The sequence below is a fragment of the Ursus maritimus genome, unplaced genomic scaffold (assembly GCF_017311325.1).
Source record: "Ursus maritimus isolate PB19 unplaced genomic scaffold, ASM1731132v1 scaffold_10, whole genome shotgun sequence".
NCBI lineage: Eukaryota > Metazoa > Chordata > Mammalia > Carnivora > Ursidae > Ursus > Ursus maritimus.
In genome coordinates this window covers 49,748,670-49,776,598 of record NW_024423344.1, presented here as the reverse complement: position 1 = coordinate 49,776,598, position 27,929 = coordinate 49,748,670, and the positions used below count along the sequence as shown (strand labels likewise).

The following is a 27,929-nucleotide window of genomic DNA, read 5'->3' as shown; positions in this document are numbered from 1 at the left end:
CTCCTGCTTTCTGGTTAGGAGCTCCAGATGTCCTGTGCTATTATAGCAGTGTTTGTATTTCCATTTTAAAATCGTGATTTAATATTAAGTACAGCTTATTCATTAAAAATTATACAGTCCACTGGCTTCTCCACAAAGTTAGTTGTATTATTTCTCACATCTTTTGGGGAAGCTCATGAAAGTCTGAGAAAAGTAGCATGGGGTCTTGTTCATAATAAGAACTAAATCGATGTGGTTACGTATGTTACATCAGTTAGAGTCCTTTCATCTGAAAGCAACAGAAACTCTGACTCAAACTGGCTTAAGCACTAATGAAGTTCATGTTCTTATAAAACAGGAAGACCAGCAGTAGGACACTGGTTACCACCCTTAAAGGATGGTTGTGTCCTACCTCAGTGAGGTTATCGAGATCCACATTCTTTCCATCTGTGATCTACAATTCTTAGTCTTGGCTCTATGTGTAGATAGTAATATGCCATAGCAGTTTCCAGACATGAAAAAGTCCAGAGCAAGAGATGGTATTCCATCCAATAGCTCCCCTAGGCTGGGGTATTTTCCCAGAAACTCCCAAGAAAGCATCTTCATACTTTGCTTTGGTCTGAGTTGTTGCAAGCCTGTTAATGAAGCAATCACTAACAAACGAAGTGACATTTCCCTTAGACTAACTTTTATTAAAAGTTAATTTTCTCTTGACTTTTTGTGGCTACTTCATAGAATTTTTCACAAAAAAAGTCTGTATTTTAAAGACATGAAGCCATTAACATACCAGAAAATCTGAAGATTATGAAGTTAGTCAAGGACAGATATGAACAAAGCCAAAACAAACAAAAAAAGAAAACCAGAAACCATTCCTTGGACACAAACAGAATTACCAGCTTCCAAATAGGGCTTTTCCGGGGAGAAGGGCACGATCGCTTGGAGATGGGTCAATCTAATATACACAGTTCAGGATAAGATATTGGCATCAGCATCAACAAAATCTATGACAATTAAATCGTTTAAGACGTTTGAGACCAAACACTTTCTGTCATAAATGCATTTATATCTATTAAATAATGTTATTGTAATCTAAGAATAATGTTCTAAATGAATTAAATCAAATTGTGCTGAGTTTTCTTATGGCTTCCATTTGTGGCAGGTGCTCCATTGACTCCACTGGAAGCATCTGTAGGTCCTTTTCCATCCATGGACTTGGTTTGGAGGATTCCTCCGTGAATGACCCAGGATGATGAACTAACATCTAGAAACTAAACCTGGATGGATAAAGATGTGGCCTTGTATCAACATTTACCTGTTTGGAGTCATTGGAAAAGTAGGCTATTTTTTTTTTTTTCTATTTTCACCTTAAACTCCTTCTCATTCCAAAATTGTTTTGGTTTTCAGCAATGCTTTGATTACAGTCAAAGTGAACAAGTTCATCTCCATGGACAGTTGCTGTGAAGGCTTTTTAGGTAGTAAATGTCTTTATTCTGTGGTGTGTGGTCTGCACAAATCCATAGGAAGAAAAACATTGACATAAAATTAATCAGAGTGGGACACTTCCCAGTAATGTGTGAATAAAAAAATGAGAATAAAAATGTTTCTTTTCAGCTATAAATTAAAATAGATCATTATTTAAATGTAGTATTATGTACGTTTTTATGAATGCTGTTTGTACACAAAAACCAAACATTGTTATCTCTTTCATTTTAGTGAATGAAAGAAAAATTTGGGGCCTCAGAAGTGTGTACTGTTTTTGTTGTGGCACTCCTGTGTCTAGTTTCAATTTAAAAAGAAGCAAGCATTTTTAAAACAAAAAAGTGGGCTATTTCTATTATGGTAAATGTTGCATTATTCAACATATGTGTGCTGAGCTCATGAATTATCTTAGTTCCTTTCTCTCTCTTTTAAAAACTGCCTTCGTTTTTGTCACTTCACAAGTTAAAGATTAAAAAGGATGAACTAACTGTGATGGCTAAATGAAATCATGTTCAAAATACAGTTTAGTCACCCATCCTGGCCTTTCTCCTCATTTGTTAAGGCCACCTCCAGCCCTGAGTGTCACTACATTTTAATGACGTGCTGAAAGCCTCTTGGCTCTTTTGGTCTGGTGGGCCACAGCAGACCCATTTCAGTCGGCAGTGATTCTAATCCCATAACCTGTCAGCGACGCTGACAAGAGGCTTTTCTGCCAGTACATTTTCATAAAATATTTCTTCACTCTAGGAGAAACCAAATTTGAAATCATACCTTAAGTAAAGAGAAAAGGTATTTGAAAGTCTTGATATAATTGCTGATTCCTTCTGGGAAACAGATTAGCTGTAGTTTTAGCAATACCTTCTATTATTAATCTCATAGCTAAATTATTAAAATATTTCTTAGGAAAACGGATTAATTCATTAAAGCTGACAAGTTCTACTGATTTTAAATGGTGGGTAAATCTGTAAGCGCTAGGGAGTCATTCAGTTATGTAGATCCTTGGTAGATATTGCCCTGAACTGTGAGAACTGGGAGATGCTTTGGGGGGAGCTGGTGGACTTTTCTCTCAGGAGGAAGGGTGTCAGAAGGAAGGAATGTTTGCTGTGCTGGTTTGAATGGGTCCCTGTGCAATGGGGGAAGGGGGGATGGGCTAAATGAGTCTAGAGATGTCTTCAAGACCACAGTCTCAATGACCTTTCCCCATAATGAATAGCAGCTGACCTTGTTCAGTGCCAGTGATTTCAGGGTCTGTATTCAGACCCCTCTATGTGCTCATGCTTATTTTGGTGTATAATCCAGACATGAAATAAAGCTGCTCAAATATAATTTTCTAAGACTCTTGCGAAAATCACGGATTTGAGCATTTAAAGGTTGCCTCATGATTTCTGTCAATTTTTGGAGCCTTTACTCATATAATCGTCTATGTTTCTGCCTCTCTTTATTCCACATCGACCACAGAGTTCGAAATCATTTTCCTGCTTTTTGCAAAGCAATTCTCATCCCTCACCCCCATCCCCCCCAAAATTTGCATAACCTAAACTCATAAAAGTACTCAGCAGAACAAAGGAGGCTTCACTTCCTTATATAGCAGTTGGGGATCATAGCAAAAAAGAGAAATATACACAAGAATAGAGAAGCTAGGGGAGAATGGCAGGTCACCAGGCTATCAGTGTTTCTCTTCTCATATTTTTTAAAACCAAAATTTATTTAAGTGATATTAGCTGGTCAAATATTTTTCTAGCCTAATTCAGAGAGGATTACTTTCTAAAGTAACTAGTCACCTTTGGCAAGACCATGACTTATTAAACATACGTCCTATTGGATGACATTAGCTCTCCTTTCCAGAACATCAGCTGCAAAAAATCCCTTCCTCTTTCCTTTTTATAGCCTCTCTCCCTTTAAAATTATCTTAACAGCTTGACTCCATGGCATAGTAACCCATCTGGAACCATTTGGATGTTGCCCACCTGTTTATCTGTAGAGTCGCCTCTGGACGGAATCTAACTTCTCCATTTACAGAGGAGATGGTCTGGGAAAAAGGGGCCAAAGTAACATTCGAACACAGTTCTGTCCAGTTGATGTTTATAAGCTGCGCTGTTTCAGCCTGATCTCTGTTAGGGATAAAGATGAAATTTTAGCTAAAAGGTAGCATATTGAGACAAATTAGAAATGTAACTGTCCAGAATGAAGGCATTTTCGTTGCAGTTTTTCCCTCTGTGCTTATGATCAAATCCTCATTAAGCCTCTGGGACCACCTGGTACTGCTAAACCGAATGGTAAATTCAGTACAGATAACACATCTAGCTGGGAATATTGAAGAAAATGCGAAAGAATGCTTTTTGAAGTTTTTAATAAAAGTTTTAATGCTCGAATGAAGAACTGTGCAAGATTTGGATTTAATTGGATGGTGGTCTAAATTAGAATAAACCATACTTGAATATTTTTCTTATAACTTGAGAAATGCTATTGAATGTCTTTTGATTGTTTTCAAGCCACAGCTGAGTGCAGCAATTTTTTTTTCCAAATGTATTTGAGAGTTTGCAAAACTTTGCTTACAATAGGAATTTAAACAATTATAGGTTTGAATTCATTTAGCAGGACCATGAAGCAATTATGCATTTACATCTATAGTGTGAAACTCTGGTGTTTGTTTAGTTCTGTGCTTTAGTAATGTGGCAAATCTACTATAAATTTATCTTTCTTTTTCTTAAGTTTGCATTTACCCGCATGATATAGTCCCCTCTCCTCTTGGAAGGTATCTGTTTTCATTATATTCTGAGATTTGTTTCTTCTTCCTTTATTTTTTTTTCGTTTAATCCAAGGATTATCTTTATTATTTCTTTTCTTTTCTTCTTCCCTAAGAGCTGCAACATTTTCATGGTGTTCTAAATCTTCTAGCACTGAATAGAATATAAATGGCATTCCAAACAAGTGAATACATAATCTGTCACCCTTTTCTGGGGCTGCCAAATATCAGAAGAAGTTAATTCTTTGCTTTCAGACTTTTAACATATACATATTATTTTCACTTAGGCATTTAAAATATTATCAAGCTTTAGTGTTTTCTGAGTCTCTTCGATTTTTATATAAATTGATATGCTACTCTTAGCAACTTCCAAGTATATAGTATAGTATTGTTAACTAGAGTCACCATGCTGAATATTAGATTCCCAGAACTCATTTTTCTTAGAAGTTTGTTCCCTTTGACCAACATCTCCCCATTCTTCCATCTCCCATCTGCTGGCAACTACCACTCTACTCTATTTCTATGAGGCTGGCTTTTTTTTTTTAGATTCCTCATGTTAAGTGTGACCATAGAATATTTGTCTTTTTCCCTTTCTGTGTCTGACTTGTTTTACTTAGCATAATGCCCTCAAGGTCCATCCATGTTGTTGCAAATGGTAGGATTTCCTTATTTTTTATGGTGCTCTCTCTCTCTCTCTCTAACATTTATATTTATATATATATATATATATATATATATATATATATATATATATATATATATATAACATTATATAACATTTATATATAACTGTGATATATATATCACATTTTCTTTATCCATTCCTCTGTCTGTTGATGGCCACTTAGGTGGTTTGTTTCCATACCTTGGTCATTGTGAATAGTGCTGCAATGAACATGGCGGTATAGATATCTCTTTGAGATCCTGGTTTCCTTCAGATATACATCCAGAAGTAGGGTTGCTGGATGATATGGTAGTTCTATTTCTAATATTTTATGGAACCTCCATAGTGTTTTCTATAATGGTTGTACCAATTTACATTGCCACCAACTGCATTCTAGGGTTGCCTTTTCTCCACCTCCTTGCCAGCAGTTGTTTTCTCCTGTATTTTTGATAAATGTTGGGGAAGGTCATCAAGTAGATGTGACTGCTGGTAGACACTGAGCTGGACCCAAGCAATCAGAGGCTCCTCATCCCCTTCCCTGTCCTTGAAGTGTAGGCTCTGTCCACCTCTTCCAAAGTGGGAGGCATTTTCAAGGACACAGCCTTGAGAGAGCAATGTGTTGTTTGACCATCTGGATGGTATATGTGGCTAAATCCAGTTAAGGCTTTTATATACTTTTAAGATTCTGATTGGCTGATCCAGAGATCTACCTGTCTAATGGATGCCGAAGGCAAGCCTTATAAGTAAGTTCCTTTGCTTGTTAAAACCGCTACCTACCAATCTGGGGTGGTTTGCCTCTTTCTTGGGTCTCTTCCTGCTCTCTGTGGGTAGAGTAGAGGATAGAGTAGAGCCTGAAGGAGTCTGCACTGGAGAACATAGCCCCAGCTGCTTTGTATAGAACAGCTGAAGCCCTGGGTAGAACAGGTTGGGATTAAAAGATCTGATTGATGGGGTACATCCAGTTTCCTTAACATGACTTACAATACCTTTCTTGCTCTAGCTCTTAACAATTTAGTCTCAACTATTCCTATGACTGTTTTCAAAACAAACATTCCAGCTATAATAAACTATATATTCACTTGTTTATGATTAAGCCATACTTTTTCTTGCCTCTGGAACTGTGAACATGCTCTTCCTTCTGTTTTGAATAATTCTGCCCCCCTCCTTTCTGCATCATGGATACATATTTCCTGGCTAACTCCTACTTATTCATTCTTTCTAGGTTAGATGTCACTTCCCTTGGGAAGTTGTTCCCAATTCCTAGGCCTGGGTAATGAGTCTCTCCCAAATACTTTCAGAGAACACTATTTACCTATTGTTCTCATACAAAACATATTTGAGTTATAATTTCTGGTTTACTCTCTGTATTGCCCACAAAACTGTAGCTCATTAAGGACCAAGATTCTATAATGTTGTCATTATTTCTCCAGACCCTAACATGTTGACTGAGATGTGACAGGCATTGTCAAATATTTGTAGAATGTGTGAGTGGTTGACAATCTTCAGTGAACCAAATGGAGGGCAGAGAAATATATTGCCCCAAATCATCCCAAGTTAACCAGGTGAAGTCATTCATTCATTCATTTATTTGTTTCTGCATTTATTTATTTATGTTTGTAGCCAAACTTGGAAGGCATGAAATTTCATGTAGGAAGAACTCAAAGGATTGTTTCAGATGCATCTGGCACTCTAGCAAATTCTATTTTCTAAATATGGGCTCACCAATATATATCCCATTTGATATGCTCTTCAGAGAATATGACATTAGCAATATTCCCTCTCCATTAAAACTAGATGCGTGTTTGCATCTGCCTTGACCAACAGAATGTGGCAGAAGTGATGCTGCGTGACTTTCAAGTCTAGGTTATAATTAGGGAGTATGATTCTACCTTGCTGTCTTTTTCTCTCTGTCTCAGCTTGCTCACTTTTATAACTCAGCCATCATGTTGTGCAGAAGCCCAGGCCACATGGTGAGGCCATGTGTACGTGTCCCAGCCAACTGCCCTAGCTCAGGTCTCAGCTGACAGCTGGAATCAAATGTCAGACTTGTGAGTGAGCCAGCCTTCAGATGATTCCAGGTGCCGGCCTTTAAATCTTCCAGCCGAAGCCCCAGACATATTGCAGTAGAGGCAAACTGCCCTGGGGTGGCTTGTGTGAATTCCTGACCCTCAGAAATCATGAGAGGTACGCAATGACTATTGTGTTTAAGCCACTGCATTTTGGGGTGATTATTATGCAGTAGTTGATAATACAGGCAGCAGGGTAATTTCCCCACCTCCCATGTTTGCTGGTTTTCCGGCTGCAGTCAGATCATGCTTCTTCAGAAACACAGTCAATAGAAAGCTTGTATAAAAGGAGAGGAAATTGAAATGGAGTTCCATGGGGGGGAAATAAAAGGTTAAGAATGGTAATTTAAAAAGTGAAGTGATTGAAAACAGTTAAAATATTAGTGTTAATTAAAACTACAAAGATTAAAAGTAAAAGTTTAAAAAACTAGATTAAATAATTTTTTTAAAGATTTTATTTATTTGAGCGAGAGAGAGAATGCCCACACGCACAAGCTGGGGGAGGGACAGAGGAAAAGGGAGAAGCAGACTCCCCACTCAGCAGGGAGCCCAACTTGGGCTCGATCCCAGGAGCCCGGGATCATGACCTGAGCTGAAGGCAGACCCTTAACCAACTGAGCCACCCAGGAGTCCCTAGACTAAAAATTTTAAAGCAAACTTAGGAATAATATAAATAAAATGAATTAAACATGTTAAAATGAGACCTCCACTCTGTTTCAGTGTTCCTTATCCCTGTCTTCCTTCTTCCCTCCTTCCTTCTCTTCTTTCCTTTTTTCCCTTCCTTTTTTCTGCTTCCTTTCACAAAGAACCAATTTTCAAAGAAAAGCTACCCTTGTAAACCAAGAATTAAACACATGAAAAAATATTCAGTTTCACTCACAAACACATTCAAATTAAACTTCCAATGATATATATGCACATATATATACATGCATGTATAATATATGTATTTTATACTGGCTGGGAAAGTCCAAAATCCACAGGGCAGGCTGTCTTGAAAGGCAGGCTGGAACTTGTGGTCTCCTAAAGCTGAAGCCTCTGTCTACATGTCTACAGGCTGTGCTCTTAAGAACTTTGAACTGATTAAATCAGCCCATTCAGATTATCTAGGATAATCTCACTTGCTTAAAGTCACCTGATTATGGACTTTAATCACATCTACAAGATACTATCATAGCAACACCTAGATTAGTGCTTGATAGACTAACAAGACCAGAGCTTGTGGACACAAAAAGTGGACACAAAACTGACCTTCTTGCCTTCATTTATTCCTTCTCTGATCCTCTTCCTTTCTTAATGGAGACTCAAGTTTCTGACCGTATCCTCTTCCTTCCACCTACAGTTCTGCTGGTGGTAAATTCCATGTTTTTATTTGTCTGAAAAAACTCTTAGAACATCTTTATTTCTCTTTCACTTTTCAAAAAGATAATTTTGTTGTGTATAGAATTCTAGGTTGGGGGTTCTTTTTCAATACTTCACTAATTTCACTCCATTCTCTTCTTGCTTGCATGGTTTCTAGCAAGACCTGCACTATAATTCATATGTTTGTTCCTCTAGAGGTAAGGTGTTTTCTCCCCTCTGGTTTCTTTCAAGATTTTTTCTTGTGTTTAGTTTTCTGCATTTGAGGGATATGTGTAGGTTTAAGTTTTTGGTTTTCTTTTGGTTTTTTTTTTTTTTTTTTTAATGCTGCTTGGTGTTCTCTGAGCTTCCTGGATTTGTGGTTTGGTGTCCGTCACTAATTTTGGAAATTTCTTGGTCTATATTACTTAAAATATTTCTTTGGCTTCCTTTTTTTTTTCTCATTTCCTTCTGGTATTCCAATGAAGTGTCCTTATATTTTTCATATTGTTTCACAGTTCTTGGATGTTTTGCTCTATTTTTAAAAATATTTATTTTTCTTTGATTTTACTTTGAGACGTTTCTATTGACCTATATGCAAGCTCACTGATTCTTTCCTTACTGTGTTCCAGCTTACTAATGAGCCCATCAAAGACATTCTTCATTTCTGCTAGTGTTTTTGATTTTTAGTATTTCCTTTTAATTATTTCATATATTTTCTGTCTTTCTGCTTACCTTACTCATTTATTTTCACGCATTGCCTGCTCATTCCTTTAGAGCTTTTCATATATTAGTCATAGTTATCTTAAATTTCCTGTCTAATCACTTCAATATCTGTGCCACATCTGTCTGCTCTGATTATTGTCTGGCAAAAAGCAGGTACTCAACTTTAAGTGGCAAGAGTGAGTGAGTGAAAAGGAGAATAAATAAGGATAACAGAAAGTTCCATTATTGAGGTGCAAAGGTTTAAAAATGTATACAAATATATGTTTAGTAAAACAAGTTAAAATATGGAAAGGAGGCTAACAGACTATGATAGATAGAATAATGGCTCCAGGAGATATCCAGAGCCTAATCCCTGGAATCTGTGAACATTACCTCCTATGATAAAAAAAGACTTTTCAGATGTGTTTAAATTAAGGATCTTGAAACAGAGTTATTCTAGATTATCTAGGGGGCCTTAAAATGTAATCAGAAGTGTCCTTACAGAATGGAGGCAAAGGGAGATTTGATCCAGATAAAGAAGGCAATGACCACTGGAGCAAGATTCCATGATGCTGGTTTTGAAGATGAAAGATGGGGCCAGAGCCACAGTAGAAGGGAAACTGGGAAAGGCAAAGGAATGGATTTTCCTCCAGAGCATGGTCCTGCCTATATCTTGGTTTCAGGTTAGTGAAACCATTTTGGACTTTTGGTCTCTGGAGTTGTGAGAATAAGTAAGTGTTATTTAGGCCACCAAACGTGTAGTACTTTGTGACAGCAGTCATAGGAAACTAATGCACATGGTGACATCCTTAAAAGAGGTCTGAGTGTCCTCTGGCTTCCTATAGAATGGGAACCCTCTCTAGGGTGGAGCATGAGGCGAATGGAGAGCCTCGGGCAGGATACCTCAGGATAGCTCTTCACTGCCTCGCTAACAACTTGAGCTCCTTGCCAAAGCATCTATTTCAAGTTTACCTGCCAACTAATTCAAGATTATTAGGCAAAAAGAATGATTCATGCCTCTTTGGCTGTGTAGCTTCAAAGTTTCCAAGATTGAGCATCTTGCCACAGCCACATAACTAAATGCTCAGCAAAAATTTAAACAAAATGAAAGTTGTCTTAGATAAATTAGACGAAAACAAATCCTTAATATGAGCAGAATAGGTAAGAATACCTTTGAAGGGATGACAGAAATGTCAAAGAAGCTGAGAACATGCTAGCATACACGAAGTGCTGTGAATCTATTGAACTCTTTTTGGAAATAAGAATTTAAAACAGAATGTCTCCAACTTAGTTAAAGACAGTGTTGAACTTTAGTTTGTCAAAATAGAAAACTAAAGGGATAGAAAAAAATCTCAGGAAGCGTTACGCTGATCTAGTATAGATAAAATAATAAATTATGATAAAAATGGGTTTTAGGTAAATGTGCCAATAAAGAGATTAAAAAGGAAATGAGTCCATATATTCCCATGTGTGGTATGATGTAATTCTAATTTTTAAAAGACCGTAGATGTCTGTAGCACATATCATCCTAGTAAATGTAATCAACAAGACCCCTATTTTACTCCAGTTAGTGACTAAAAAGCCTTCATCAGGAATGCATTCTGGTGGATCACCTAAATTTCTTTTGAAACTTCTACCCTCACCACCCCAGTGATAGGCAATATTGAGATCATTGTGTATCATCCTTTCAATTCATTAAGTATCTATTGAATATCTACTGTGTGTTGGGCATCACTAGAGTTTCTGCCCTGAGGAGCTCCATGTATCTGAGCTTTTGTGAACGGTAACTGTATGCGTGTGATCTATCATCATCAGCAAATGCATCAGGGTGAAAGAATGATAACTCTTTTCAAAGACTGCATCTGAATTAAGCTGCTGAAAATGTTTTGCCAATACAATAGATTTCTTGTTAGCCACATATTTCTTTTTTTCCAGTTTTCTTGAGAAATAATCAGCATATAGAACTGTGTAAGTTTAAGGTGTACGGTACCCACATATTTCTTAGCGGCAGCATTAGGAGCCATTTTTCATTCTCAAAAGTTTCCTCTCTTGTGTTGACTGAAAAATTTAAGGATAACTTAATCATTATATGAACATAATGGGGCCATGTCCTCTGTTGCCTATTTTGGCTCTTATATGATACACATCCCTTATGTCTCACATCTATGCTGCTCTGTGGATACTTACTTTTTCTACTTATTTTTCACTTTTACTATGCTCTTTGGTTTTTGCTAAAAATCAGGAAGTTAGACCTAGATGAAGCGTTTGTGGCACATAAGAAATTTTGTAATGGGGATGGAGTGGCCTCATTATGTTGCTCAATTGCAGTGGCATCTGATTTATTTATTTATTTTCAGTCTATGTAACTGAGGTTGCCTCGCCAGAAAAATTGTAATTCACCAAGCGTCACAACTGCTGAAATAACTATCTCGATCAAATTTGTTGGCGCACCGCCCTGCAGAATTTCAGTTCCAGGAGTCAGATCATCTTTGTTTCTAAGGACATGGCAAGGACATGGCAAGGCCCCAGACATTTAGCAAGCTCGGGCAGAGGCTCATAGTCAGGCTGGCTTTGTTTTTGGCCCTCTCAAGACCTTGGCCTAGTGAATTGGTCTTTCAGGGACTGTGCCTCAGGGTCACTTCTCCAGACATGACTGGGCGTCCTGCCTGGGATCCCAAGCTCCTCCATGACCAAAGTGTTCCCTGGTTTGTGCCAGTCTTGGGAGGTATGAACACTTCTCTTGTCTCGGAAGGCCAGGCATCAGAACTGGACTCCAGCTCTTTGGTGTCACTCTTCTCTGCCTGATTTCCTTGATCTTTACTTCCTACCTGATAACTCCCCGAGTTTCTTCCCTGGAACTGTGCTCTGTTCTTGGCTGTTCACAGCACTGACTCTGCTACTCTTGACTTTCCTGGATAGGCAGTGGTAAGAACCTTTCTTCATTACCTGCTATCCCCAGCCCCATTGCCAAGTCCAAAGCCTGACATGGACAGCTATTTCTACGTCTGTAAGTAAGAGGCAGAGGCACATGGAAAATGAGGCCACCTTCTCTCTCCTCTGATTTCACTCCTTGAAGAGACTAGAGTTAACAGTTTATGAGGCACAGTTTTCAACCCCACCTGTGTGTTAGATTTATTAGAGGAGTTTTAAAAAATTCCAGTACCTGGTCTCCATCCAGTGGTGTGCAGCTGTGGTCAACGAGCAGCTCTGTGGGGTGGGCAGCATGAGCTGCCCCAGCCTCCACCACCTCCTCCCCTCTCCCATCCCACCCCACCATAAGTGATTCAGAATCTCTGAGGATCAATCCAAGGAAAGTTCTCACACAGAGCCCTTGTAACACAGTGCTCAGCCCCTGGATTTGTAACCTGTCTCTATCACTCAGTGTCTGTGTAACTTTGGGAAACATTATGTCTCAATTTTCTCCAGCTGTAATATGGTGACATTCCTTGTGCTTCCTCATAATGTAATTATGAAGATTAAATGAATTTGTATAAGACTTTAGATGAATGTGGGATAGGTGAGCTCTTATTAATTTCTCTTAGCTTAGTTTCTTCCTCTTAAGGGGGCCTGTTGGAGAAGACTGCCCAGACACGAATGGAAATTTTTGTGTGTATTCGGTTGTCCCCAGCAGCTCAGGAGTCTGTGTTGGAAAGAATTTAAAATGAGCCTGGATTAAGAATTTAGATTGAGGACAAATAAGAATTTTAATTGAGAACTAAAATGCATAGAATACCGTATTTCATTCCTTGCTCCCAGGCTGGAGCGAAGAGGAGAGAGGATGTTTCATCAGCTGGAAACGTTTCTGTGCACCTCGCCTGATATTGTGCACCTGGGTTAGAAATGCACGCTGCTTTGGCCATGCACGTCACATAAAGCACGCTCCCCTAAAGAAGCTCGCCTCCACGGAGTAAGTACAGGCTTGGGCTTTGATGCCTTCTGAAAGCAGAAATCAGTCCCTTGAAATGAATTTCTGAAGAAGAGCTTAAGGGTTCAGATCCACTGCTCATATCATTAAAAAGCTTGCTCTCTTAAGGAAACCCCCACTCACTTTAAATCATAGAAATTTAGAGCTGGCAGGCACCTTAGAGATCATTCCTTATTCACCTAAAAGAGAAGAACTTATTGCTAACTAGGTCTGAGGTTTAATAAGCAAGTTCTGAACAAGCCCCTGGCATTTTCTCAAATGTTCTTAGGCTCTCAGTTTTTCTGTCCTTCAACGAAGACTTCTGAATGGATTTTTAAAAATTGGCTGCAAGTTCCCGTTAGTCACACTTTGCCAGGTCACTCTGAACAAAGGGACACTTACTAAACAAGAAGATAAAGGGAAATAATAGAGGCTTGTTTCTAAATAACGACAGTGCACAAGCTTAGAAATATGTCCTTTCGTAGCAACGCAGCTTTGTTAGTGTGTGCAGGATTCCACACCGAAGCAAGCTGGGGTCAGCGGTAAGCGATCATGAGAGACCCATCCTGTAGAGATGACCCACATTCTCACGGCTCTTTGGACAGGGAAAACTTTACAGTGGAAGAAGTAAGATACCAGAAAGATCCATTTACTGCGTAGGCTGCCCAACATAGAGCCAATTATGTCCTAGTTTGGAAAGTTTCCTCTGTGGTTCAGAAATCTGGAATTTCATCTTTTTAAAAAATGTTTTTTTTTATGTGTAATATGTGTATCTATGTGTAATATGAAATATCAAGGAGGGGGAGGGACGAGTGTCAGCATTGTTTACAGTTCTTATTTCATGCAGGACATTGCAAGTCATGCTTTCCGTGCGGTCTCCAATGAAACCTCACGGCCATGGTGGAAGTTAGGTTTCGTGATGCATTAAAGTGCTGGGGCTAATACTTACCAAAACTGTTTTGCACAGCTAGTTCCGACTCCCAACCTCTAGGTCAGTATTTTTTTTTTTTTTATTTGACAGAGAGGGAGAGCACAAGCAGCGGGAGCAGCAGAGGCAGAGGGAGAAGCAGGCTCCCCGCTGAGCAGGGAGCCCTATGCGGGGCTCAATCCCAGGACCCTGGCATCATGACCTGAGCTGAAGGCAGAGGCTTAACCGACTGAGCCACCCAGGCGCCCCCTCCTGGTCAGTATTACTAGACCCTTGCTGCTAATGAAGATGCAGGACGAAAGCAGTGTCGTGGCAAGGGCATTACCTGTTCAGGTGTTTGCTTTGCCCATTCTTCTATAAACACCACTGAGAACAGAAACAGCATTTTATTCCCCTTCACATCCATCACCAAGCATGGTTCCCCTGGTGCAGAGAGGAATGCTGTAGGTCTGCAACTGGAAATAGTGCAACATGAGCATATGATTATATAATTATAGCTCCTATCAGGCTGGCTTTTCATATGTCTTGTTGATAGGAAATTAAGTAAGATTTAATGTGTTGCCCCATCTCAGTGCTTAGTAGTTGCTAGACAAACATTAGTTTTATTCTCCCCTTTTGTGCAGTTCTGGAGGTAGGCCAAGGAAGGCTGGGTGTGAGGAGGAGGTAGGGTGGAGTATGTGATATGTTCTGGGATTCTCTGGTATGCGTGGAGGTCTGCTACAGTGGGTGGTACAATTACTGTCCAAGGGAAACAGCTGTGCTAACAAGAACTGGTACCATCATTGAGGCATCATTTGTATCATTGTCTTTATGAGGAAATTCACTACATTCTAAATAATTTACAGTTTTAGGCCCACGCCAGTCTGTATTTTATCTGAAATACATAGGACTCATATAAGCATTTTCAAGTTAAATATGTTGAAATTATTCAAGATGTTAAGGTTTTCTGAGGAAATGCTGAATACTTTCTCTTTCCACCGTCATTATTTAATATTCATGAGGTAGCATTTTCATGGCACAAGTTTACACAGGAAATATTATCATGATGAACGATTCTAAAGGAGAGACCAGGTGATGTTTCCAAACGTGGTATCTGGTGTGAGAAGCAGGCCCAGAGAACTTGCCCTCAGATAAGACCTAAGCTTAAGCCCTTGCTTAGAAGGGAATGTGGAAATTCCTTGCCCAAAGATGTTATAGTTTCAAAAAAGGCATGAGGTAGCCAGACAGAAGTCCAAACCAAACAGGAAAGAATTAGCTTCTTCCACAGAAAGAACCCAGTTTGTGTGTTCCCTGGGTTGGGCTGAAATCGGGAGCCTGGAGACACCAGGTTCTATCTCAGAGCTTCAGCTGGGACATCACAGAGAAGCTAGAAAAGATGCTCTGTGAAGGCTCCCATTGACACTGCTTTGAAGTTGCAAGAATTCTTCAAAGTATTTTGAGCCTTAAAAGCCTCCTTCTTTCAAGTGCCCACTGGAAGATTGGGACTGATTGAACCCAGATGAACCAGAGCCCTTACCTTTTTCTCCCCACTCAATTCTCCAGACAGAATTCTTGGTGCTTTAAGTGTGGGTTGAAGTGGCTAAATGTGGCATTTGGATGATGAGAAAACTATAGTTTTCCTTCTGGGCGATCAAGATGTGGGAAGAAACTATTGGAGGCATGCAAAACAAAACAAAACAAAACTTAACACAAACTGCAAATCAGGAGAAAAGGAAGCAATCAACCTGTTGACCTTGGAGAAGAACCCCCTGAAAATCCTCCCAGTCAGACTTCGCTATTCTATCTAAAATCTTGTTTCTGCCCTGGGTTGATAGCTTTTGGTTCTTTTTCTATCTCTTTCATCTTTATTTTTTGTCTGGTTTCATATCCCCGAGTTTGTGGTCTCATAAGACTGATGTCTTCTCTTTGTTAATGTCGGTCATTGTTTGGGGTGGGAGCAGGAGATGCTCTGGTCTTCTCAAAGCAGTGATTGATGCTAGTGCCTGATTCTAAAGTTAATTCCAGACACTGAATGAATATTTAGAGATGAGAGTGAGAAATTATAGTCTGTAGGAACTGGAGAAACTCTCTGGTGGGATCAGCCAGGGGGAAGAGGTCTTAGAACAGGCAAAGAAGTTGGAGACTAGAGTAGGTATATGTAAATATATCTCAAAGAGCCCCCAGGTGATGTGGACTGAGCCAGGCCTGTGGAAGGGGCAGAAATAGGTTGGAATTTGAAAGAGAATCCAAACGCTTTGGGATGTTCAGGGAGGGAGGACCTAATTCCAGAATAGGGTAATCTTCAGTGGCCAAAGATAGCCACAATCAGAGTCTTCTAAGCAACGTGTTCCTCCATTAGCCACTTGGATTCTAATTTCCCATGTGTACATGATTCATATACTTTACTCCATATATGCATTTTAAGAACAACTTAAAAATTTCGATCACATAATAATACCTCTATTATGAAGCACTAACCACCTTGTAATATAGTAACTGAACTCTGTCTTCCTTCCATGTAGGAATGTGTGCTCCCAGGGAACGGGCCATGTTTCATTTGTCTATGATGTTCAGTGCGTGCCACACACTGGGCACAGAAATATTTGCTGAACTAAAGTGTTGCATTGGTGTGAGTGTGTTGTTATAGTTGAGATACAGGCACTGAAAGGAAAAGCAACACTTGGATAAAGTTAGGGAGGAAGAGAATATGTTAGGGTATATGACATCCATTTTCCGAAATAGACGTGATTTCTCTTACCATCCTTTACAAACTTTGTGCCTTCTCTTGGACCGTGACTGAATATTCTTCTCTTATTTAAGGTATGATTGCAAATATAATCACTGAAGATTGAAAAATGTAGTAGGGAAAGGTTGACAAGGACTATAAAGAAAGGCTCCAAAGTATTTATAGAACAATTTATTAGACACGAATGCCAAGTGCTTAGAAACAGGTGGTGCCCTGCTGCTGACAGAATACATGTTATAAAAAAATTAAAATGCCGGGAAATAAAGGTCTACAGGAGGGAGGCAGAGAAGCAAAAGGCAAGTCAGAATTAACAGAACTTCCTGGGGTGGAGAGTGTATAAATGTGCTGATCTTATTCTTACTGGACAATCTTGAGATTTCCTTTATTTTTAAAAACACTTGGGCACATAGGGCACCTGGGTGGCTGTAGGCTAAGCGTCTGCCTTCAGCTCAGGTCATGGTCCCAGGGTCCTGGGATCGAGCTCTGCGTCTGCATCCAGGCTCCCTGATCAGCCGGGAGCCTGCTTCTCCCTCTCCTTCCCGCTCGTGCTCTCGCTTACTATCTCTGTCTCTCTCAAATAAATAAATGAAATCTTTAAAAAAAAAAAAAAAAAACCCTTGGGCACATTATCTAGTGGAATAGAAACATAAGACACTTCTTAGTAACTAATGGTGGAGTTGATAGGATCATTGCAATGATTTTTCTCTAGCTATTGTGACAAGAGCATTGATTTTTCATTGATATGGTTTAAGAATATAATACACTACTTCCTTCTCTCAGAAAAATACAGTAGTATTTAAAGACCAAAACCTAATACTGATGAAAGGGTATTTATTTCACTAAAAACAATTCATTTCAGCTTCTTTTTTTAATTTTAATTTTTAATGTTTTTATTTTTTATTTTATTTTTTATTATTATGTTCAATTAGCCAACATACAGTGCATTATTAGTTTTTGATGTAGATAGAGTTCAACGATTCATTAGTTGCATATAACACCCAGTGCTCATCACCACACGTGCCTCCCTAATACCCATCACCCGGTTACCCCATCCCCCCATCCCTCTCTTCTGTAACCCTCAGTTTGTTTCCCAGAGTCCAGAGTCTCTCATGGTTTGTCTCCCTCTCTGACTTCTTCCTGTTCAGTTTTCCCTCCCTTCCCCTGTGGTCCTTTGTGTTCAGCTGCTTTTAATAGCAAATTTCCTTTGTGTATTTTTAAAAAGATTTTTATTCACTTATTCATGGTCCCTTTCACCTGAAAGAAAAACGACCTCCCAACAAATCATGCGAATCAACATATATAACAAAATATCTTATAATTAATTAATCAAACCGAAGGACCACTAGTGTATGCACTAGCACAGCATCCCGTGCTCCTTCTCTGTCTGCACGCATTATACCTTCGTGGCTCTGGGAAGCGAGGCACTGCATTTGTCTCGTAGGAGTAAAAATATAAATGCTGCAGACTTTGAGAGAATAGGGTAGCATTTGCATGATTCTTATTTCTCCTGCTGAATTTGAATTCCAAATTGATACTTTTGGTTGGCCTATTTTACTAGCCTGGCAACATCTTTATTGCTCTACATTTTTCAGAAGAGGAAGTGTATTTTTAGCACAATTTTAGTCCAATAGGCAGTCTTCTATAATTCATGTGGTTGATCTGAACATTGAATGTTGCTGGAGAAAAAGAGAATCAATGAATGGCAACATACACCCACTGTCTGCGATGTCGGGAAGGCTGGCCCTCTTCTGTGTTCATCTGGGGAAACCAAGTTATCTTTCCCCAGGATTTTGCTCCAAAGGCTTAGCCCCAGGTGGCTGGTAATTTTTTGGTGTTTCAAAATGGACTTCTGTGTACTTCCCTCTAGGGGTTCAGTGTATGTTACATCAAGAGATTATCTCAGCCTATTTTAATTTTTCGACTTCCTTATCTGTCTCCTACATTTCTCTGAATCTACGGGGTTTGGGGACCATGAATAAGTGAAATAAAGACCACAAACATACAGGAAAGGAATGGCTATGGGAAGGGATGATCAGAAATGATTTATTTCAAGAATGAGTGAGAAAAAAGTGCTAACAAGGGAGCTAGGGAAGTAAAAGAGAGGGGGCAAAAGCCAAGTCAAGAAAGAAGAGTGATAGAGATGTGAAGAGAAAGAATTTATATTAATTAGAATGTGTGAGTTTATACCAGAATAGGGTCAAATGTCCATTTTCAATTAGTTAACAAGTATTCTATAAAAAGTGTTTAGTAAAAATCTTGTATTTGCAAAGTATGTGCTTATCGAAATTAGTGAAGCAATGCAAAGATGTGTCAAGAGGTGATTTTTTCTCATTCCCTCTATCCCCAGGTGTTTCAAACTGATATACATGTTGGATGTTAAAGTTCCATGACTTTCTCAGCGCTCATAGAAATGTATACACATCTACAGGATCTCATTTGCTCTTTTACAAAAAAGTTATCATACTATACTTATTTGCATGTAAATTAGCAATGCGTCCTGAATATCCGTAAGTGAATAGATACTGATGTAAATCTTTTCCTTTCTTTCTTTAATTTAAAATTTTATTTTATTGTGGTAAGCACACTGAACATGAGAGCTACCCTCTTAACAGATTTTTAGATGACAATGCAATGTTTTGTTTTGTTTTTTAAAGATTTTATTTATTTATTTGACAGAGATAGAGACAGCCAGCGAGAGAGGGAACACAGCAGGGGAGTGGGAGAGGAAGAAGCAGGCTCATAGCGGAGGAGCCTGACGTGGGGCTCGATCCCATAACGCCGGGATCACGCCCTGAGCCGAAGGCAGACGCCTAACCGCTGTGCCACCCAGGCACCCCGACAATGCAATGTTATCTAGAGACATTATGTTGTACAGCAGATCTCTAGAACTTATTCATCTTATTGCAACTTTATACCCACCGATTAGCACTTCCCCATTTCCCCCTTCCCTTCTCTCTTGTTTCAAAAGCTACATCTATAGAATGGACATTCCACCATGTAGTTCACTATTTCTATATTGATGACATTCATTTGTTTCCAGGGTTTTTTATTTTTCCTTTTTTATTGCTACAAAAATTGTTGCAACCATCATCCTTGTATTTATCCATACACATTGGTGCTTTTGTTTCTTTTTCTTTTTTTCAAAGGTTTTATTTATTTGACAGAAACAGCCAGCGAGAGAGGGAACGCAAGCAGGGGGAGTGGGAGAGGAAGAAGCAGGCTCATAGCGGAGGAGCCTGATGTGGGGCTCGATCCCAGAATGCTGATCCCAGAACGCCGGGATCACGCCCTGAGCCGAAGGCAGACGCTTAACGGCTGCGCCACCCGGGCGCCCCGGTGCTTTTGTTTCTATAGAATAGGTTTTCCAAAGTGAAATTGGTCAAAAGGTATGTATATTTTTAATGTTTATAGCAATTGCCAGACCTCTTAACATTAGCTTACTGTCAGGAGCTTGAGTCCCAGCAAGAAAATGCGAGAGTGCTCCTTTCCCCACATCTTCGTCAGCACTGAATGCCTCACGTCTTATTTTTGCCGATATGGGTGAAAAGTGCCACTTTAATTGTGTTTTAGTTTCTACTTCTTTAGACACTCATGAAGCTAAACATCTTTCCACATTTATTGGCCAATTGGGTTTCATCTTCTGTGAATTGCATGTTTATAGCTTCTGTCCATTTTTCTTTCATTTCTTCATTATTTTTCAAATTAAAGGCCTTCTTTTTGCTTGTCAGATACAGTAGTCCTTTGTCGCATGAACTGCGAATGTTTTCCTAGTTTATCATTTTTTATTTTGACTTTGTTTACGGTGGATTTGACATATATATATATGTTTTAATTTTGTGAAGTCAAAATATGTCTCTTATTGATGGCTTCAGACAATTATGTTTTGCATAGAAAGTTTGTCTACCTCAGTTTATAAAAATTTCTTTATTTTCTAATTTTTAAAAACTTCAAAATATTTTTGACTGAAATTTTATCCATCTGGAATTCATTTTGGCATATGGTGCGAGGTAGATCTAGCTTGTTTTCTTGTAGACAGATAGCCAATTATGCCAGGATCATTTATTAATAAACCAATTATTTCCCACCGAATTAAAATGTCACTTTTGTGGATTTATTTCTGGACTCTATTTTGTTCCACAAATATATTTATCTATTTCTGTGTCAGTCTCAGAGGTAATAGTGACTTTATAGTAAATTTAAATATCTGCTAAGGAATATATTCCCCTTACCATTTTTCTTTGTTCACAGTCTTCTTTTCTATCAGTGACACTTTTTTATCTTATGAATCCTAAAAAAAATTGTATACGTTTTCTCTCCCCACTAAACCCCCAGCAGAATTGTCAAAGTTAGGATTCTAACTTGAAATTGCATGAAATTAATACTGGCTGAACCAAATTTTTGACAAAAGCTTCTACTTTTTATAAGTATTGTTTGGGTATTTGTGCATTCATTAGAATATTTTTGTTTGCTCTCCTAATTGACTTTTTAATATTGATCCCCACCATTTATTTTTTAACTAGTTGTAACTTTTATTGTGGAGGACACTCTACATGCAAATCATAAATACACCATTTACAGAATTATCACCACTATACTATCAGGATTTTAAATTTTTGTCATTCTGGTGCATTTATAGTGATACTAATTTATGACCCCAGGTTGCGTTTTTTTGGTTACTATTGAGGTTGGACAGTTTCCGTTAACTTTCTTGACCATGGAGTTATCCTTTTTGGACTTCACAGTTATCCTATTCAAGTGAGGAGATTTGTCTCTTTAATGATGATTTATGGTAGCTCTGCAGTTGTGTTTGGGCGCTTTGTTGGTTCTAAGTGTAGCAAACATCATCTCTAATCCTGTAACTTGCCTATTTACTTTCTTGTTTTGGATCTTTCAGTAGAGGTTCTTAATTTCACTGTAATCTAATTTATCAATCTTATTCCCTATCACTAGAACTTTTATATTCAGTTGAAACTACTTCAAGATCCTAAAGATATTTGCAGACATTTTCATCTAGGAACTTTGTTGGGCATTTCACTTTTAAGTCTTCAATCCACCTAAAGTTGATTTTTCTATATAATATGAGGTAGGGATGTAGTTTTATTTGTTTAGAATTGAATATCCAATTGACCCAGAACGATTTATTGAAATAGTCTCTTTCCCCCTAGTGCTCTGCAGTGTTATTTTTATCATAAGTCAGGTCATCAAATATGTGTAAGTTTCTTTCTGGACTCCTTAATAGTTGTATTGGTCTATTTGTCTATCCTGGAGGCAGTACCATGCTGTTTCAGTTACTGCAGTTGTATATCTAGTTAAGTAAGGACTCTTATTTTGTTCTTCATCTTGGCTATTCTTGGTCTTTTGCATTTTAATATGGAGTTTAGATTGCCACCTTCTACCAAGAGCTGTAGAAATTCTCATCCATAAACAAATTTTGAATCCATAGATAAATTTTAAAAGTGTTGACATCTTTATAACATTGAGTTTTCCAGTTCATGAGAATGATTAAATGCCTTCATTTGTTTAGGTCTTATTTAATTTCTTTCAGTAATATTTTATAATGTATTCATTTTAGGTTTTTGATGTTTTGATGCTATTGTGATATTTCAAAATATTTTACAATTATTTGTCTGTTCTATAGAAACAAAATTGATTTTTATATATTGATTTTTGTATCCAGGACTCTTGCTAATATCACATTATTTCTAGTAATTTTTCTCTTCATTTATGCATTTTTCTATGTATTATAATCATATATGGGATGTGTGTGACTGTTTTAGAGAAGGGAGCCAGGGAAGACTTCTTTGTAGAGGCAATATTTAGAAGAAAACTTGCTTATACCTTCTCAGCCTCTTCTTAAAATAGAGGCCAGAATGTCCTTTAAAAATAGGTCAGGTCATGTGATGTACTTGATTTTATGTCTTCTTGTTTGATATTTGCTATTTATTTTTCACTCTCCATTTCCCTACTTTTGTTAACTTGCTAAAATTTCCTTCTTTCTTTTGTATTTACTTGTCAGTCTGGAAGTTCTATTATACTTTCAAGTTTTGACAGATGTATAAACCTATGTAACTGCTACCACAATACAAATATCAACATTTTCATCATCCCCCCAAATTTTGCTCACGCTCCTTTACAGTAAAAATTTGACTCATTGCCCCATGCAACCACTATTTTTTTTTCTTCTGTCACTATGGGTTAGTTTTGCACACTCTAAAATTTTATATAAATAGACTTCTATGGTACACATGTTTGATTCTGGTTTCTTTTGCTTAGCAGGATGATTTTGCTTTTAGCTATGTTGTTGTACGTATCAGTAGTTCGTCCCTCTTTATTGCTGAGCCGCACCTGATCGTATGCTTAAACCACAGTTTGTTTATCCTTCTGTCTTTTAATGGGCGTTAGGGTTGTTCCATTTATTGGCTATTATTAATAAAGCTTCTATGATTATTTATGTCAAGACATTTTATAAATATATGTTTTCATTGCTCTTTGGTAAATGCCTTTTTTTGGGGGGGAGATGGACAGAGGGAGAGAGAAAGAGAGAATCTTAAGCAGGCTCCATGCCCAACGCAGAGCCCTATGTGGGGGCTCGATCTCACAACCCTGAGATCATAACCTGAGCCAAAATCGAGAGACGGATGCTTAACCGACTGAGCCACCCAGGTGTCCCTCTGCTAAATATCTAAGAGTGCAATTGCTGGGTCAAACTATTCTCCTGTATGGGGGCGCCTGGGTGGCACAGCGGCTAAGCGTCTGCCTTTGGCTCAGGGTGTGATCCCGGCGTTATGGGATCGAGCCCCACATGAGGCTCCTCTGCTGTGAGCCTGCTTCTTCCTCTCCCACTCCCCCTGCTTGTGTTCCCTGTCTTGCTGGCTGTTTCTGTCTCTGTCAAATAAATAAATAAAATCTTTAAAAAAAAAAAATTCTGCTGTATGGTGCCTGCACCATTTACACTGCCTTGAATAATGAATGTGTGAGTATCAGTTGCTCCACGTTCATGTCAATAGTTGGTACTATCAGTATTTTTAATGTTAACAATTGTAGTGGGCTTATGGCAGTATCTTGTTTTAATTAGCATTTTCCTGATGACTGAAGATGTTGAACACCCTTCCATGCACTTCACTTTGGTGAAGTGTCCAAATCTTCGCTCACATTATTTTTTTTAAGATTTTATTTATTTACTTGAGACAGAGTGAGAGAAAGAGAGAAAGGTGGGGGAGGGCAGAGGGAGAGGGAGCAGCAGACTCCCCACTGAGTGCAGAGCGCGACCTGGGGCTCCATCCTAGGACCCTGAGATCATGACCTGAGCCAAAGGCAGATGCGTAACCAACTGAGTCACCCAGGCACCCCAGTGCTCACACTGTTTTTTAATTGGGATATCATCCGGTTGAGTCGTAAGAGTTCTTTATTATTCTAGACCTAAGTCCTTTGCTGGGTATATATATTGTAAAAATCTTCCTGGTCTTTGACTTGGCTTTCTCACTTTCTTAGTGGTGTTTTTTGAGGAGCAAAAGTTTTAAATTTTTCTAAAGTCCATTTAATCATTTCCTTAAAAATGATTTTTTTGTGTATTCTATTTATTAAATCTTTGCCTCTCTCAAGACTTCAAGGGGTTTTTCTATTTCTTGTTTTATTATTTTTCAGAAGTTTTATAGCTTTAAAGTTTATATTTAGGTTGATGATCCATTTGGAGTTGATTTTTGTTTGCAATGTGAAGTAAGGGTCAAAGTTCATCTTTTTTTCCCCACACCGATAATCCAACTGTTCAGTTCTATTTGTTGAAAAAACATTTTTTTCCACCCCAGATAACCTTGGGGACTTTGTGGTTGTTTTTGTTTTGTTTTGTTTTGGTTTTGGTTTTGGTTTTGTTTTTTAAAGCCAAATACCTTTTTTTTTTTTTTTTTTTTTTAAAGTAAGCTCCACGCCTGTGCTACTCTTGATCTCCAGGTTGTGAGTTCCCGCCCCATGTTTGGTAGAGAGATTACTTAAATAAAATTTTTAAAAAGCCAAAACCAAAAACCAAACCAAACCAAACCGAGAAAAACATTAAAGACCCCAAACTGAGCAGAAATTTGTGAAACTATATTTGATTCACTATTTTCTTTCACTTTTTCATATGTCTATTTTTATACTACTATCACACTGTCTCGACAACTGTAGTTTTATATAGTAAGTCTTTAAATCAGGTAGTTTGCATTTCCAAACTTTGTTCTTCATATTCAAAATTGTTTCAGGTATTTTAGGTCGCTTCCATTTCCACATGATTTTTAGAGTCAGCTTGTCAAGGCAAAAAAGCTTCATGGCATTTTTATTGAAATTGCATTGAATCTGTAGATCAATATGGAGAAAACTGGTATCTTAACTTTGAATCAATCATTCCATTAACATGGTATGTTTCTCCACCTACTTACATCTCCATCAGTTTTCTCAGCAATATTTGTGGTTTTTAGTGTGGAGATCTTGCATTTGTGTTTTAAGTTTATCCTCAGTATTTCATTTGTTAATACTATTGTAATGGCATTTACAATTTTTTAAAATTTCTCATTGTTAATTGGAACATAAACGTTGTTGGTTTATAGAAATATGGTTGATTTTTCACATTTACCTTGTATTCTGCGACTGTGTTATATTCATTTATTAGTTCTGATAGCTTATTTTGTAGATTCATCTAGACTTACTGTGTATATAGTTATGTCATCTATGAACAAGGTAAGTTTTACTTTTTCTTTCCAATTGTAATGCCTTCTCCTTTTTTTTTTTTTTTTTTAAGATTTTATTTATTTATTCGACAGAGAGAGACAGCCAGCGAGAGAGGGAACACAAGCAGGGGGAGTGGGAGAGGAAGAAGCAGGCTCATAGCGGAAGAGCCTGACGTGGGACTCGATCCCGTAACGCCGGGATCACGCCCTGAGCCGAAGGCAGACGATTAACCGCTGTGCCACCCAGGCGCCCCTCCTTCTCCTTTTCTTGATTTATAGCGAGACTAGCTAGGACCTCAAATGTAATATTATATATATAGAGAGGGAGCAGACATCCTTGCCTTGTTCTCCCTGCCCGTCATTTTTAATTTATTTTCATTGTCTTTTTGTTTAGTATGTATTTTCTACTTTTCTATAATAACACATTATTTCTTATGTAAGAAATTATTTAAAAACATAGGAATTACTGATCTCTGGATATGGGAACTGATATTCATAGCCAACAATGTTGATTTTCAAGATTTTGGTGAATCAGATACAAACTTAGAGTTCTCTTTCTTGAGATAAAGCATATATTGAGTTTTAAATGTTCAGATATTGGTATAGGTCTTCGTTTTGTGAGTTGTGACCATGAGATTAAAATGTATACAGATCATTACAATGCTGAGAAGGTCTTACTGGCCCTCTCAAGGATATATGTTGCTCACCCCACAATCAATTTGGCCAGGGATATTGTTACTGACCACTAAGAGACTGGGTTGGGGTGCTTTCCTGGTGGCACTTCGTGCCTGAATACAGATAGTCATAGGCTCAGTTTCTTTTATTATAGCCATTTTCCCACTGGATGTTTAAATTCAGTAACTAGAATTCACATTTTAAAATGTTTCTCAATATTTACATTAAACACAATTTTTACTGTGGTGGACGCATTGACTTTAAAGTTATATCCTTTAACAACACCATCATACTTGACATGATTTTGCTTACGAATCTTGTGTGAATATAAAATCTTTTTCTCAGAAATGACAGACAGCCTCATTGCAAACTGTCTTGTACACAATTTCCTCTCGTTTGTACAAAGTGGTTTGATCAAATTGGATTTTGATGCCTAAATTCTTCCTGTTTGTAGAACATCTAGTCCTCAAACTCATTTTTGGTACATGAACTCTTGCCTGAAATTTTTCAAATTAACATGGTTGCCCATTTATATTTACTTTTGTTCCTCCTACTTCTTGGCATTTGTGGCTTCTTTCCAGACTTCTTTAAGACTAGAATAAAAGATATAAGACACTTGTATAGAGCTCTCATACACTGTTTAAAGTCCCCGGTAAGCCAACACAAAGTAAGTGGGGGAAATTAAATACAGTAACTGTTTAATAATTTTTGCCTTTCTTCATTAGTCCGGCTTCTTAATTTTCACCATCCTGACTTCATTAAGATTATGACTATTTGCTTACAGAGCTGCCTCATACTTTACATGAAGATGTTGTTCAGTGGATCTATTATTTCTTGGAGTGGTCTATCTATTTTAAGGTGATCACCAGCTCAGTGTTTTGAGCACCATCTGTGGAGTCAGAAGGTCTGGATTTTTGTCACTGTTCTGTTTCTAACTAGTTGTGTGATCCTATATAAAACATTTGTCCTTCTGGGATTCGGTTTCCTTATTTTTTAGATGAGGAGATTGGTCTTGATGGTCTCTGAGATCCTTTATAGTTCTAATGTTTCAGGATTATAAATTGATTAAAGTTCTTCATTAGAAATTTCAGTCTCCTAATGGACTCCTGCAATAGAAAATGATATGTAGTTATTTGTTTTTTATGTCAAATTTGTTTTGCATGTGTATATCACACGCATGATGTCACACAGGTTATTTTAAGGAGTACAAAGTCAGTACTTTTATACTGGGAGCCAGCATGGTAGATAAAAATGATGCATATGTCATGTCAGTAAAGGAGAAAGAAATTTACGCAGTTACATTAAATCACTGCATTGCATTTATTGTCTACCTAGAGTAAAACAAAAACTATTTTGCCACATTACTGATTCCTAGATGGAATGTTTTGCAATGTGATCTTGGAAACTGCAGAAGAAGAAATTATTTTTCTGGTTTCTGACAAATCTTTCAGTAGTCTTCCTTTAGTTCAAGAAATCATTTCCTTAGAGCCAATAACCTTCACATCCACTAGAAATCCTAATCTTGTATTTTAGGACTCTTTGGAGCATATTTTATATAGGCTGAGTTACTGAGTCATCACTGGTGCTGCCAGTTTACCAAGCAGAATTGTCTATGATAGAGAAAACGTGTTTATAGCCTCCCGGCTTCTCACCTTTTATATCAGAAGGCTTCAAATGAAATGTTTCCACGGGCTTTCTGGAAATTTGGATTCCTGGGTGTAGGATGCCACAACCAAGAATAGTTGAAACTTTGTTTTTGATGCGTATGACACCTGTTCCCAACCTGTTCACATGACTCCTGGACTCCCTTCCTATATAACTCCCTTTCTATATTCTATACTGATAGAATTCGGAGCACTTTAGCAGACAAGGTTCACTGCCCTGTTTAGTATTGTCTGATAATAGCTATCATCTATTTGATTCTACTAAGTTCCAGACACTGTACTATGTACTCTACAATATCCAACACATTAAAGTCTTATGACTTTTAGAAGAATATTGCCCTTCGAGGGACATGGATG

The 27,929-nt window shown here is 38.0% G+C and overlaps 1 long non-coding RNA gene across 1 annotated transcript in view; it reads left to right on the top strand.

Annotated features, from left to right (window-relative positions):
- The window catches only part of LOC103659171, a 217,985-nt gene that overhangs the window by 154,389 nt on the left and 35,667 nt on the right, over nucleotides 1-27,929 (top strand). The window contains exon 11 of the long non-coding RNA XR_005833031.1: nucleotides 1,139-1,312. This is a non-coding gene — a long non-coding RNA (uncharacterized LOC103659171). The remainder of the gene's footprint in view (nucleotides 1-1,138; nucleotides 1,313-27,929) is intronic.